Genomic DNA, 16,512 nt, shown 5'->3' on the forward strand with positions numbered 1-16,512 from the left:
TTCTACATAACGTTTTTGTTCGGATGTGCAATGCATGATTGATTGCCACCTTTTAGCTGTAGTAACAGCTTGATTGGACTGCTACATCCTTTTTTCCTGTTTGTTTGGACCTATACCTAGTTGAGCTCACTCATTTCCAAAGTCATAGATATATTCTGTTCAATATGGAGGCCTTGTGCCATGTGGTGTTGTTGAGGAACATAAATTATTGTTTGCAGGAAATTAAAGACATGAAGGTGAAAGTAGATGCAATTACCAGGCTGATGGAGCGTGGATACAAGGTGAAGGTAAGAGAGCTCGCATACTTTTTAGTTTTTTGTATCGTATGATTCTGCAAATCTTTGGTGACAACCCAAGGAACTGTAACACGACTTGTCAATAGGTCTTATCTGTGGGTTTTGCTTTTTAACTTCTTTTTATACTAGTTTATTGGGCAATCCCCAAGGAAACCTTATATCTGGACAAGGGAAACCAAACAGTGTGCAACGATTAGGCGGCTTTTGTCGCTCCCAAAGTCATAGATATATATGAACAAATGATTATGGTCAGGAACTAATCATCGGTCCCAATTCAGTTATGTATGTAGCTGAAGTATAGTATGCTCTTAATTGCATGGTTCTCCATGTCTCTTTTTGTGCCTATATAATGCTGCTTTCTGGGAATAAACCTGTCTGTTTCATATCTTGCATGAGCAATAGTTTCTGTTTGGTCTAAATTGTTCCTTTCTCTTCACCTGAAGCAGTAATTACCTGAAGGACTTATTCTTCATTTCTACCTAGGATGGTAGTATTTGACACAATCTTTTCTACTGTGAACCAACATGGATGTTCATATGCATATGTTTACCTTACATTCTTGGGTACAAGCAGTGAAGAACTGAGTGATGCTCCTGTTTGGCAGTGCATGGCGATGCCCGCAGGTAAAGAAGCAGAAGATTTAGGCGGACCGCTATCTCGGTTATTAGGACTGGTGAGGACTCCGTTCTGTACTATGGAGCACCTGAAGAGGATCGCCGAGGAGATACAAAAGCAGGTGGCTGTTCCAGGCGCCATCCAGCCCAAGGAGGAGAACGACTTGGAGTTTGGATGTATTATGTAAACCTGGAAGATGTATTATGTGAACCTGGGATATGTATTATGTGAATCTGGGAGATGTATTGTGTTATGTAAACTTGGGAGATGTATTATGTGATGTTATATGATGGATAATTTTAATTTGAGTTGGAGTATTCTTGATTTGAATATGAAATAGTGTTGGATTTAATATTGGAAAAATAATTGGGTTGCAAAGGCCCAACAAATAGAAATGAAACCAAGTTCAGGAACAAAAAGTTGCTGAATTCAAAAATGAAAAGCCAAAACTGAAACTGGACCAAATGTATTTGGGCACTAAAAGGCCAGGTCCCAAATTATAATGATAAAAAAATTCGAAAAAACATACTAAAGTGGTTGTAAATAGGCTAAGGCCCAAAAGAAGTCCAATAAGAAAAAGCCCCAAAAAATAAAATCAGCCCATGTGATCAATTGAAATGGGTTGGGCTGATTTCAACCATGATGTTTTGATTTCGTCGTAATTTAGCCACGTAGGACTGTGTTTGATTGCCAACGACGATTTAGGATCGTTGTAAAGGTTACGACGATAGAGGAATTGTCGTAAAAGTTTCGACGATTTTGATCAAAACGTCGCTGCTGTTCATTTCTGATGCTCCGTTTTCGACGCTTGGTTTTTCGTCGTGAGATCGTCGTAAATTAAAAACCGTGACGATGTAGCGACGAAAAAATAGCGTCGTGTATTAGCATATTCCTTGTAGTGCCAGTGGTTGAGGAATTTGCCTACGCATACTGTTCTTGGGTTCCAGAGTTGTACAAATCCGAAAATTCGCACAATTGAGGAATCTCGTGAAAATCTTAGATGCTTAGCTAGTTCATCAATGATTGTGGTGATAGGTAGTGTTTGAGGAATCATGTGCGCATCGTATCTTGAGGGAAAACAGATTTCACATAGAAGATGTAAAATTTCGGATCTAATCTGCTGTAAAAATGAGATATAATTACCCTGGAAGGTGCGTACGAAGAACACAGAAAGTAGTGTTGGAGAGGCTCTTCGTTCGAGTGTCCAATGCACCCTAACTTGGCGGCAGAGGACGTCTACGGCGGCGGCGGACGAAGATGGTCCGACTCCGGCATGATTCTGGCGACGAAAAGGTCGAGGCAGTGAAGCTCTTCCTCACCGGCGACAAGACTACCAGCGGTGGCGCTAGGGTTCGGTAGAGTGTGCTATGGAAGGAGAGCGATGAGGCGAAGAAGAGGATACCGAGGGGGATAAGGACATATTTATAGCCCAAAAATTACTGTTTGGCATGAAAATTTCGGACCAAATAGCCCCTGCCTCTACGTCTCCGCAGGACACGTGTAGCTCCCATACGATGCGGTGGAGATAGTGGAGATCGTGGTTATCCGATCGTGGGAAGTGGGGGTTCAGTTACTGTGCCTTTGAAGAAAACAATTTTTGAAGATTTGAGGATTTTCGTTACAAAATCATCAGCTGACAAGGATGCAGTGAGGATTTTGAACTAAGTTTCAAGCAGAACGCATATGAAGAATTGAATAGACTGGATAAGTATAGCATAGAGGGAAAGTAGGGTCCGATCACATTCACTTAGGAGAAACATCAACTTGAAGAAATAGCAATAAGTGAATGATGTTGAGGACTAGAAATCACATTCTACCTAGGCAAATGAAAGTCATCAAGTGTTTTTGAAGATGTTGTAATAGATCATCACAATGAAGAACAGATGTTTTGAAGAAAAATGCATTGTGAGGAAATTGATCATTTGAAGAAAATAAACTTGAGGAATTTCACATTGGGCGGTGGCGTTACCCACCATATAAGAATGTTGATTACAAACGCCGCGTACAATTGTCGTAGGGCCCTGAGAATCAATTTCTTCGTTAATTTCTTCACATTCAGAGTGACTTTCTTCATCAGTTGAAGAAAATCGTTTCATCATGTGTTGCACATCTAAGTCGTCAACTTTGCATAAGTGTTAGGATGTGTGCATGTTTTTACAAAACATTTGAAGACTCTAAGATATTTAGCTCACACCGCAACTTGCAAAACCTTTTCTCATCCAAGGGCTTAGTGAAGATATCTGCCAGTTGATCATCAGTCTTCACATGGTCGATGAGGATATTGCCCTTGAGGACATGGTCCCGAAGAAAATGATGACGAATCTGGATGTGCTTGGTCTTCGAGTGTTGTACTGGGTTGTATGCAATCTTGATAGCACTCTCATTGTCACAGTAGAGAGGCACATTCTTCATGTTGATGACGTAGTCCTTGAGGGTTTGCTTCATCCACAGCAATTGAGCACAGCAAGAACCAGCAGCAGTGTACTCAGCTTCGGCAGTGGAGAGTGATACGCAGTTCTGCTTCTTTCAGGACCAGCAAACTAGTGATCTTCCGAGGAAATGGCATGTGCCAGAAGTTGACTTGCGATCCACACGGTCACCAGCATAGTCTGAGTCAGAATACCCTACCAGATGAAGATTGGAGCCCTTGGGATACCATAATCCTAGTGTTGGTGTGTGAGCTAAGTATCAAAGAATATGTTTCACAGCCTTATGGTGTGATTCCTTCGGTTTTTCTTGAAAACGTGCACACATGCAAACACTAAGCATTATATCTGGCCTAGATGCACATAGATACAATAAAGAGCCAATCATAGAACGGTATACTTGCTGATCGAAATCTTTACCATTTTCATCAGTGCCGAGGTGGCCGTTGGTAGGCATTGGAGTCTTGGCACCTTTGCATTCGTGCATGTCGAATTTCCTCAGAACATCCTTGAGGTATTTCTCATGTGATATGAAGATTCCATTGCTTTGTTGACGAATTTGAAGACCTAAGAAGAATTTCAGCTCCCCCATCATGGACATATGATATTCCTCACTCATCATGTAGGCAAATTCATCACTGTATCTTTTGTCAGTACAGCCAAATATAATATCATCGACATATATTTGACACACGAATAGCTCATTATCATAGGATTTAGTGAAAAGAGTTGGATCGAGTGAACCAGGTTTGAAGCCTTTCTTCATGAGGAATTCCTTCAATGTATCATACCATGCCCGAGGGGCTTGCTTGAGGCCATACAGAGCCTTTTTGAGTCTAAAGACTTTGTCTGGATTCTTTGGATCCTCAAAACCTGGGGGCTGAGCAACATATACTTCTTCCTCAAGCTTACCATTGAGGAATGCACTTTTCACATCCATTTGATATAAGGTGATGTTATGATGATTAGCATAAGCAAGTAGTATTCGAATAGCTTCAAGTCTAGCAACAGGTGCAAAAGTTTCATCGAAATCTATTCCTTCAACCTGGGTGTAGCCTTGGGCTACAAGTTGTGCCTTGTTCCTCACCACTCGACCGTCCTCATCTTGCTTGTTTCGGAAAATCCACTTGGTGCCGATGATGTTGTGCTTGCGAGGATCTGGTCGTTTGACGAGCAACCATACGTCATTCAGCTTGAATTGAAGAAGTTCATCTTGCATAGCTTGAATCCACTCCGGTTCCAGAAAAGCCTCAGCAACTTTTGAGGGTTCTGTGATGGATACAAAAGAAGAATGACCACAAAAGTTAACCAAGTGTGAAGCTTTTGGGCGAGTGAGAGGACCTGGTGCGTTGATGTCGTTGAGGATTTTGTCAAGTTCTACTTTGTTTGCAATCCTCGGATGAGCTGGTTGAGGATTTTGTTAGGGCTGAGGAAGTGGTGCTGTTGCAATTTCCTCAGGAGCATATTCTTGATTTTTATCAGCGATGGGGATCGTTTCTTCATCAATTTCCTCAGATGGAACAATGTCTTCAGTAGGCTTGAGCTTTATTGCTTCCTCAGGGGACAACTTATTTGGATCAGAAGGCAATTGCTCTCTTTGCGAGCCATTAGTTTCATCGAACCGCACATCTACAGTCTCAACAACTTTGTTGTGATAGTTGTTGAAGACTCTGTAAGTGTGCGAGTCCTTTCCATAACCGAGCATAAAACCTTCATGTGCCTTAGGTGCAAATTTTGAGCTGTGGTGAGGATCTCTAATCCAGCATTTTGCACCGAAGACTTTGAAATAACTTACATTGGGTTTCTTGTCAGTGAGGAGTTCATATGAGGTTTTCTTGAGGAATTTGTGAAGATATACCCTGTTGATGATATGTCATGCACTGTTGATTGCTTCAGGCCAAAAGCGACGAGGAGTCTAATATTCTTCAAGCATGGTTCTTGCCATTTCACCCAGAGTCCTGTTCTTCCTTTCGACGACACCATTCTGTTGAGGAGTATAAGGAGCAGACAATTCGTGAGTAATACCAAGTTCATCAAGATAATCATCAAGACCAGTGTTTTTGAACTCGGTTCCATTATCACTCCTGATATGTTTGATCTTGATGCCAAAGTTCGTCGAGGCCCTTGAAGAAAATCGTTCGAAGATTTCCTGCACTTCAGTTTTATACACTATAATATGCACGCAAGTGTATCTGGAATAATCATCAACTATGACAAAGCCATATAGAGATGCTGCATTGGTTAGTGTGGCATAGTGAGTAGGTCCAAACAAATCCATATGAAGCAATTCGAATGGTCGTGTAGTGGTCATGATGGTTTTGGAGGGATGCCTGGATCTGGTCATTTTCTCAGATTCACAAGCACCGCAGAGATGATTCTTGAGGAATTTGACTGATTCGATGCCGATGACATGCTTCTTCTTCACGAGCGTGTGCAAATTCCTCATGCCTGCATGACCTAGTCTTCGGTGCCACAGCCATCCTTCTGAGGTTTTTGCTAGTAAGCAAGTGACTGGTTGAGGACCTGTAGAGAAATCAACAATGTACAAATCCCCTCTTCTTACACCTTCGAAGACTTTGGATCTGTCAGATTCCATGATGACTACACATCTATATCTACCAAAGATAACAATCATATCAAGATCACAAAGCATTGAGACTGACATAAGGTTAAAACCAAGGGATTCAACAAGCATCACTTTGTCCATATGCCTATCCTTGGAAATAGCCAATTTGCCAAGTCCCAATACCTTGCTTTTACCTTTATCATCATATGTGATTTGCTTCAGACATGATGGAGTTAGTGGCATATTCATCAGTAAGCTTTTATCACCAGTCATGTGATGTGTGCAGCCAGTATCGAGAACCCACTCAGTATTTTTGGGTTTGTCATCCTGCAGATGAATTAGTACAGCTTACCATCTCATATGCTTCAGATTTGAAGAATATGATACTAATTTCATCAGATCAGTAATTTCATCATAGAAAAAATGTAAGGACGTGTGAAATATTTCTATTTCATCAATCATTAGCTTGCGTCCTATCAAGCATTTCTTCAGGTCTCCAGCAAATTCTTCAGATGATGATTTTCATGTGGAGACCTGTCCTGCAGAAGTGATTAGTTTGATTTCTTCACCACCCACATCTGAAGGGGTGGCAAAGCGTTCATCATCCTGCGAGCACCATATGAGAAAGGTGGCATTGAAGCTAATGCACTTCTCTTAACAGTAGGGGGATTAAAGTACTCATATGAATATGCAGAGAACTGGTTTGAGGATTTATGAACATAATGATTTGAGGAGTAACGCTCATATTCATATTCCTTATAGTTTCCCTGCATGCTAGATGCATAAGCACGGGTACGAGCATAGTTTTGACCAGTTGAGGACTTTGATCCTCTTGAAGACTTTGGTCCTCCTGAGGAATTTGATCTGGGGTTCAGATTCTTCAGTGGTGGTGTCATGAGGACATTCACCTGAAGATTTTCAAGACAACTTTTGGGAACCCAGATTTTCCTCAGAGGAGGGCCATTCCTGCAGTTAGTTCCAACATATCGAGCAAATACTTAACCAGATTGATTTTTGAACAGTTTATAGTTGGAATCAAATGACTCATCTGAGGAATAGGATAGTTCACATGAAAAGCCAGTTAGATTAGATGGATCAAAAGGAGGCCTAGTAGCAGCAACCATGAGGTTTTGGGATACTGCTCTGGTTTCCAATAAGATCCATCAGCATTTAGTTTCCTCTCAAAGGCAATTCCTTCTTTCCTCGGGTTCCTGTTCAAGATCTGCTTTTTGAGCACATCACAAAGGATTTGATGTCCTTTGATGCTTTTGTACATGCCTGTCATGTACAATTCCTTCAACCCTGCATTTTCATCAGTGACATTTGTGTTTTCCTCAAGTGAGGAAATAGACACAACAGGTGCAGTTGAAGAATTTGTAGCAATGGTAGCATTTGAGGATTCTGGTGAAGAATCAGCAGTTTCGCGTTCAATGCATTTAAGACATGGAGGAATAAATTCAACTTGACTAGCGCTGATCTGTTGAGCTAGTAATGAATCATTTTCCATACGAAGATCATCATGGGACATCCTCAGCTTCTCAAGATCAAGCTTCCTTTGAAGAAATTCATAGGAAAGCTTCTCATGATCAGTGAGGAGTGTATCATAACGATCCTGAAGATTATCAAATCTAGACTGAAGACTTTTCATGTCATCAGTGAGGATTTGGGTAAGGTTCATTTCATCATTCAACACATCATCACTTTTGTCTAGCAGTTTCTGAAGCTTTTCCAGAGGAGTTTGTTGTTTAGTGGCAATAATAGCAAGTTTATTGTAACTGGGTTTCTTATAATCATTATGGTCACAGTCACTTGAATCAGAGGAGGAGGCATTATTTGGTACCTTTGAACCTTTTGCCATGAAGCAATAGGTTGGAGCGATGTCATCAGCATAGTCATCAGTATGGATGGTGCAACCATTTTCTTCAAGATTGAAGATTGACTTGCTGACGAAAGTGGTTGCTAGTGCAAGACTAGCCTGTCTGGATTCCGAGTCTTCATCAGAACCCTCTTCTTCATCACATTCTTCTGATTCTGCCTCGGAGTCCAGTTCCTTGCCAATAAGTGCCCGAGCCTTTCTGAAACCAGTCTTCTTGTGTGATGAGGGCTTTGAAGATGAGGATTTTGAAGATTTCTTCTTCTTCTTCAAGTCATCAGAACTGTCATCCTCGTATTTCTTCTTCTTCGATTCCTTTCCCCGGCGGGGACAATCAGCAATGTAATGACCTGATTTCTTGCACTTGTGATAGGTTCGTTTCTTGTAGTCCTCAGATGCAGATTCTGATTTCCTCATATCTCTTCTTGATGATTTACGGAACTGGCCTCGTCGTGTAAATCTTTGGAATTTCCTCACAAGCATTGCAAGCTCCTGTCCAAATTCTTCAGGGTCACAACTGCTGTCATCTGTGTCTTCTTCAGATAAGGAAATTGCTCTAGCCTTCAGTGCACGTGGTCTGGAATAGCTTTGTCCATATAGATCTCTCTTTTCTTCCAGCTGGAATTCATGAGTATTTAGCCTTTCAAGGATATCACCTGGATCCAACATCTTGTAGTCTGGTCTTTCCTGAATCATCAGAACAAAAGTATCAAATGAAGAATCCAGAGATCTCAGCAGTTTCTTCACAACTTCGTGATCAGTGATGTCTTGAGCTCCCAGTGCTTGCAGTTCATTTGATATGTCACTGAGGCAATCAAAGGTGTCTTGGCAGCTTTCATTGTCATGTCTCTTGAAGCGATTGAAGAGATTGCGAAGAATATCAACACGAGAGTCACCCTGGGTTGATACTCCTTCATTTAACTTGCACAGTCTCTCCGAGATCAGTGTTGCACAGCCCAAAGCACTTACTCTTCCAAACATGCCTGGGCTCAGATGACCACAGATGATGTTCTTCGCTTGAGAATCGAGTTGCTTGAATTTCTTCACATCAGCAGCAGTGACACTGGCAGAGATAATGGGGACACCATTTTCCACAATATACCAGAGATCATTATCAATAGCTTGTAAATGCATTTGCATTTTGTTCTTCCAGAAGGGAAAGTTCTTTCCTTCATAGGTAGGACATGCTGCAGTCACCTTAAACATGCCTGCAGTCGACATAACTAAAACTCCAGGTGGTTAAACCAAAATCGCACAGAACAAGGGAGTACCTTGCTCTGATACCAATTGAAAGTGCGTTATATCGACTAGAGGGGGGGTGAATAGGAGATTTTTAGAATTTCATCACTGAGGAAATTCCTTTTGAGGAAATTCCTCACTGATGACTAACTTACATCGGAAACAGTAAAGGATCAGACGTGCAAACGCTCACAACAGCAGTATTTCAGAGTGAAGAATGTGAAAACAGATTGCACAGTAAGCAGGCACGCAGAATACAGATGATGATTAACTATCGTGAAGAATTTGAGGTTGAGGAAATTCAGAGAAAGTTTTCAGCAAATTCTTCAAACAGTCACAGTGAAAGTCATCAACACATAATACAGAGAAAGTAAAGGGTTGAGGAATTAGAACCCGATTCTTAGTGAAGACTGTTGTTGATGACCCAGTTCCAACTATTGTGACAGTTGTACATCTGGTTTGGAGTGGCTTGGTATTGAAACCAAAGGACACCCAGTCCCGGGACACACAATCCCTACCGTATTCTCCTTGAGCTAAGGACACACAGTCCTCGCCCAACACTCGTGGTAAGTCTTCAGGGCAGACTTCCAAACCCTCACAAACTTGGTCACCCGGCGATCCACAATTGACTGCTGGATTGCTCTAGACCATGACGCCTAACCGTCTGGAGGATGCATAGTCCTCAAAGGTAAAAGGCTTCAGTCCCACACAGGAACAACTTCTTCAGTGATGCTCAATCACTAGGTTTGGTTTGTGGTTTCGGTGTATGGGGTATTTCCTCACTGATGAATTACTCTCGAAAGCTCTGAGGAATTTGGGTTGCTCTTATGACAAGTGTCAGTTTCTAACGGAGCAGCCAACCAGCTAGTGGTTGTGGGGGTGGCTATTTATAGCCTGGGAGCATCCCGACATGATTTGACACTGATGCCCTTAAATAATATGACCGTTGGAGTGAATAAGACCAGTGACTTGGCTTGGCTATCGAAACGGTCGGAACCCTCAACTGTGAGAGTCCTCATGTCACTCATATTCCTCACTTGAGGCTTTTGGTAGGATTAGGCTTGGGTTGAGCATCATGAGGAAATCCATTCCATAGTGTTACTTTGACCCCCTTTAACAGTACGGTGTTCCTATTCATCAAATGCGAAGAAATTAAAACAGAAAATGTAAATCTTCACGCTTCAATTTCTTTAGAATGATTTTCTTCAGGAACCACCGGTCTTCTCAATATCAGTATCTTCATGAGGAATATCAATTTCATCGCTGATTCCTCGCGATTCATTTCTTCAGCTTCAGACCAATTTCTTCAACTGAAGATATACATTTTTAGGGGTCGATATTCTTCAAATATCTCAAACTCCTCAATGACTTATAGATCATGTGTATACTCATAAACACATTAGATACTTAACCTATAAGTCTTCAAACCACCAAAATCACTAAGGGGCACTAGATGCACTTACAGCAACCATTTTGTTGTGGTCATTAATTACATTAGAAGTGGCCTTAATGAAATTCACTTTGAAGTCTTTGCTATCATCTTGAAGACTTGTATACTTATCAGTGAGGGTTCTCAACTTAGCTTGTGTGGAGACAAGTTGATCTGGCGTCAGAGTTAGAAGATTTTGGCATAGAAACTTCTCCTTCTAAGCCTTTGCTTTCTGAGTTTGCTGGGCTTGCTGAGCCTTCCACTTTTCATCATTAATGAATGAGGTGACCATGCGACTGAGTCCAGGTGGAAGATGTAAGTCATCAAATGGGGTGTTGGGATCAATGTACCACTGATTGATGAAATTCAACATAACTTTCGGATCCACATCCAGAGGAATTGAGCCCTTTACTTCTGCAACTCTTTCTTGCTTGTTTCTGATAATACCTTCAAGAGTTTGTTCATCATATTCATCACTTTCCTCTGATGCAGAGGGAACGTTAATGATGACTCTGTTAGGACTGGACCTAGTTCCTCTTCCAGAAGTGGTTTTTGTCTTCAAAATCCCACTTGAGGATTTCGGAGCAGAGCTTGTGAGAATTGATGTCCCTATTGTTTGCTTACTGGACTGGGGCTGTAGTGAACGTGATGACTTTGCTGCGGTTGAGGATTGCTCAACAGCTGAGGACTTTGCAGCCATGGTTGTTTCGTCTTGAGGATTTTGTTGTTTGGACAACGCTGTTGAGGACTTTGGTTTTACAGTATGTTTCTTCATCAGTGCCTTTTTCGAAGGTTGTTCTGTAGGAGAAGCCTCAGTAGCAGAGAAGGAAGCAGCATGAGCTGTTGAAGTAGAGTTGGCATTGAACTTATATACTGCACTTGTGGCCTTTTTCTCCAGTTTAACCAAATACTTGGCCTTTCCATCAGGGTAGTCTTCAATGGTGACTACACTTGAAGGATCTGCTGCTTGTTATTGCTCTAGAGGAGGTCTGGGGGAAGGAGGCTTGACAGCAATTTTCTTTGCATACTTAGGAGTGATGAATATGTAGTTTTTCCATTCCTGGATGCATCTCCTCTCAATGTTTTGATGCCTTATCTTGTGCTTCACAGTTGGTTCTTTCCCATACGTTTCTTCATCACGTGTGCAGTAATCAGCATATATTTCATCAGGAATATCCATAGCAGTGTTCTGTTCCAGCTTCTTGCCACCTTTCTATTGCATGTTTTCTTCCATTTTCTTGAGCTGAGGTTTTTGCTGAGGAATTTGAGTTCTTGATGAATCTGAGGACACATGAATATTTTCTTCAAGGAATGCTGCAAATGAGTTAAGTTGACGAGAACCTAGAGATTCATCATATGACATTTTGAACCTGCGAATAGAGTATAGGTGGGACGGATTTCGAGAGGTCATATGCCTTCTCACATTTGAGGAATTACAAAAAGAGTCAAGTTGAGGAATTTGACCAATAGAGTGGTGAGGAATTTGACAAAGCATTCTGATCCTGGGTTCTAGTGTTCTGCAGATTCGGAAATTTGCACAATTTAGGAATCTCATGAATAATTTAGTGGCTTAGAGAAATTCATCAATTGTTCTAGACATGGGTGTGTTCATGTGAAGGATTTTTTCAGGAATAACATATTTCAAAGATTGACAGAAAATAGATGGATCTACAGGGGCAGTAAAATTAGATTTTAATTACCCTGTGTGAAGAACACGACGAACTGAGGAAGAAAGAGTGGAAGCTCGTTAGTCCAGATCTTTAGTGCCCTATCTTGCGACGGAAAATAACTACACTGACGGCGGTAGAAGATGTTCCATAGTCGGCGAAGTTGATGCAATGAAGCTCTTATTCACTGGCCACAAAGAGATACAGCGGCGGCGCTAGGGTTGAGCTTGAGCCGAGGCAGTGAGAGCGAGAGGAAGAGTTTAACTGGAGGCACTATAGGAATCAGATTCTTTGCCGTCTGCCATAGCATGGAAAAGGGGTGTTCCACAGATGGCAAATGCCTTTGCCGTCAGCCTCCTGTGGCAAAAAATTTGTGACAGCTTTCAATGACAAAGCACCTTCTTTGCCGTGTGCCACCACAAATCGGACGGCTAAGACCTTTGCCATCAGCCATCAATTGAAGTAGATGGCAAAGACCATTAGATGGCAACCGACACGCAACTACTCCGTTAGGTGGCTAACGGAGCATTTGTCGTGTGCCTCTTTTCAAAATCTTTGCCATCTACCTCTTTCAAAGTCTTCGTCGTCTACCTCTTTAAAAATCGTTGTCGCCTGCCACTTTCAAAGGCTTTACTGTCTGCCTCCTAAATATTGTTCCCGTCTTATTGTTTGCATGGCTTTGCCGTCTACCTCTGTCACCATCTTTATCGTGTGCCGCTTTCCCTGTCTTTGTCATCTTCCTTCGAAGGAAGCAGACGACAAAGTAACCATATGGGACAGCCCCCCTATTGCCCCAGCTTGCACAGCTGGCTGCCACGTGTCCTCTTTGACGTCTGCTACCTGATGGCAAAGGCCTTTGCCATCAGCTGGCAGACGGCAAAGAGCCCATATTGTCACTGTTTTGTTTTTTATGTTATTTCACAACACATATATGATATATAGTTCACATCACACATATATAGTTCACAACACATATATTATATACATATAAAGTTCATCAATGCCATTTGTTCATCAATCACAACCCATATATCGAAAGAACCAACATACAAAGTTTTACACTGTTCATCCATATATACATATACATATAGTTACACATTATCAGCAACTCGAATGGAAACAAAAACTAAAGCACTCGATCAATGCCAGCTTCCATGTAGTACATATACTCTGCAAAATTGGAATAAGAAAGTAAGAAGAAGAAGAAGAAGAACAATATATGCCATTTTTGAGCTTATTATGTCATTTTGGAGGAAAATAAGTTAAGTATATGACCTTTTTGAGCTAACGAAGGTTCTTATGCCTTTTGGAGCTTATTATGTCAATTTGGAAGAAGAAGCAGATGAAGAAGGAGAAGAAGAAGGAGGAGAAGAAGGAGAAGAAGAAGGAGAAGGAGCAGAATCTCCTTCTCCTTCTTCTCCTCCTTTTCCTTCTTCTCCTCCTTCTTCTTCTCCTTCTTCTTTTCCTCTTCTTCTCTTCTTCTTTTCTTCTTCTTCTTCTTCTTCCTCCTCCTCCTTATTTTCATTTTTCCTATTTCTTCTCCTCTTCTCCTCTTCTTCTTCTTCTTCTTCTTATTATTATTATTATTATTATTATTATTATTATTATTATTATTCTCCTCCTCCTCCTCTTCTCCTCTCCTCCTCCTCTTCTTCATCTTCTTCTTCTCTTCTTATTTTCTTCTTCTTTGGAGCTAAACTAGATAATTATATCATTTTGGAGCTAAACTAGCTAATTATATCATTTTGGAGGATAATTAGCTAAGTATGTCTTTGTTGGGGAAAATAAGCTAAGGAGAAAATGAAAGAGAAGAAGAAAGAAGAGAAGAAACCATGCTATGTACCACATCTAATGTGAACCTTGCCATGAGTTTGGTAGGGAGGTATCAAAGTGATCCTGGTATGGAACACTGGACAGCGATCAAGAATATCCTTAAGTACCTGAAAAGGACTAAAGATATGTTTCTCGTTTATGGAGGTGGCGAAGAGCTCGTCGTAAATGGTTACATCATGCTAGCTTTGACACAGATCCGGATGACTCCAAGTCACAAACCGGATACGTGTATATTTTGAATGGTGGGGCAGTCAACTGGTACAGTTCCAAGCAAGGAATCATGGCGGCATCTACATGTGAAGCGGAGTATATAGCTGCTTCGGAAGCAACACAGGAAGGGATCTGGATGAACGAGTTTATCACCGACCTAGGAGTAATTCCCAATGCGTCGGGCCCGATGACACTCTTCTCTGACAACAATCGAGCTATTGCCATAGCCAACGAGCCCAGGTTTCACAGGAAGACCAAGCACATCAAGCGCCGCTTCAACTCCATCTGTGATTACATTCAGGAAGGAGATATAGATATTTGTAAAGTACATACGGATCTGAATGTCGCAGATCCGTTGACTAAACTTCTTCCACGAGCAAAACATGATCTACACCAGAATGATATGGGTGTTCGTTTCATCACAATGTAACTAGATTATTGACTCTAGTGAAAGTGGGAGACTATTGGAAATATGCCCTAGAGGCAATAATAAAATGGTTATTATTATATTTCCTTGTTCATGACAATTGTCTATTATTCATGCTATACTTCTATTAACCGGAAACAATAATACATGTGTGAATATATAGATCACAATGTGTCCCTAGGGAGCCTCTACACTAGTGGGGACAGGGCCTATAGTCCCGGCCCGTAAGGGGCTTTAGTCCCGGTTCACCAACCGGGACCAAAGAGGCGGGACTAAAGGCCTAACCTTTAGTCCCGGCCCAGTTCCAAGCCGGGACCAAAGGTGCTCCACGTGGGCGCCTCGGAGCGCCCTCAGGGGCAGGCCCTTTAGTCCCGGGTCTTAACACGGACCGGGACTAAAGGATCCATCTGTTTATTTTGTTTGTTTGACCCAAAAAGGTACCTTATTTATTTATTTTTGAATTTTTTTTAATATTCTTTGATTTGTTTTTATGTTTTATTTCAATTTTTAAATCTTTGATTTATTTGACAACTTAATCTCTAATCACCCATCCTCACTGATCTAGCGTAGATTACTCATTTCAAATCGTCTAACTTCTCGACCGGTCACCCATCCTTTCACTGCTTCAGCCCAAGCACGCTTAACTTCCTGGTTCTATCGCCCCTAGTTGCCAAGTGTGCACTTGTTGTTCTCCTGACAATAGTAAGCTATCAATCCTAAACAACCTAGGGTTTGATGTCATGTCACATGATTTAATTTTTTGAATTCAAACAATTATTAAAATAAACAAAATAAGTAATAATAATAGTGAATTTCAATGAAAACAACCTAAAGATTTTAAATAAAATTCTTGTTTCTTATTTTTGTGGAAAAAACTTCTTTTTGCCATAACTTTTTTGACATTTGGAATTTTGAGCATGTGAGAAAACTTCACCGGGCAAGCCCAGGTGAAATCGATTCCCAATTTTCTCTAGTTTTTTTTATATATTAAACTTTTTTTTGACGTCGTATGCAAAAGTTATGGCCGTTTTACATTTTTCCCTTTTTTGAAAAAACGGTAAAAATTCATATCTCAAAATTTGTATACCAACTAGGCACTAAAACCTAACTACATCTCAAAGGATTTTATTTTTTGAAGATTTTAGCATTTTTGTTTATTTTCTACCAAACTAAAAAAGACGGTCCAAGGAGGGTACAGTTTGAAAATTTCAGGATCCCCTTTAGCCAAGAGTCCAATCATACCTGTCGACTACATTTGCTAGCACCATCCCCGTCATAATCACAACTAAGGTTAACCAAGCCAGAGTTAACCATTTCTAACTTTATTTGCTATGTTGAGCTAAATGACCCTGAAATTGAAAAGAACTATAATGAACTTTGAAAATGTTGAAACTTGGCATGGTATCATCATTTCATCCACATAGCTTGTGCTAAAAAGTTGAGAGGGTTAGGACAAAAACTGGATGCACTTCGTGTACAAACTGGACCATCTCCTCCGAAATATCACGGTTTGGGACGAAAACCCATCTGCTAGAAAGATATTTTATTTTTTACTTATTTCAACTTCAGACATTTTATGCATTTTGTGCATTTAATATAAACCATTCAAAACCACATCCTAAATTTCGACCCTTTATAACTTCATTTGCTATTTTTCATGCATTTAATGATTTTTTGACCTAAATGACCTTGAAATTGAAAAGCCCGTCAAATGAACTCTGAAAAGGTTGAAACTTGGCATCGTATCATCATTTCTCCCACATAGCATGTGCTAGAAAGTTGAGAGCGTTACGTCAAAAACTGGATGCACTTCGTGTACAAAATGAACAATCTCTTTTGAAGTATCAGGGTTTTATTAAAATGATTTTAATTCCAGACTTTTTATGCATTCAATATGCACCATACTATAACATGTTAAAAACTACAGAAAG

This window comes from Hordeum vulgare, chromosome 6H (assembly GCF_904849725.1).
Source record: "Hordeum vulgare subsp. vulgare chromosome 6H, MorexV3_pseudomolecules_assembly, whole genome shotgun sequence".
NCBI classification, from domain to species: domain Eukaryota; kingdom Viridiplantae; phylum Streptophyta; class Magnoliopsida; order Poales; family Poaceae; genus Hordeum; species Hordeum vulgare.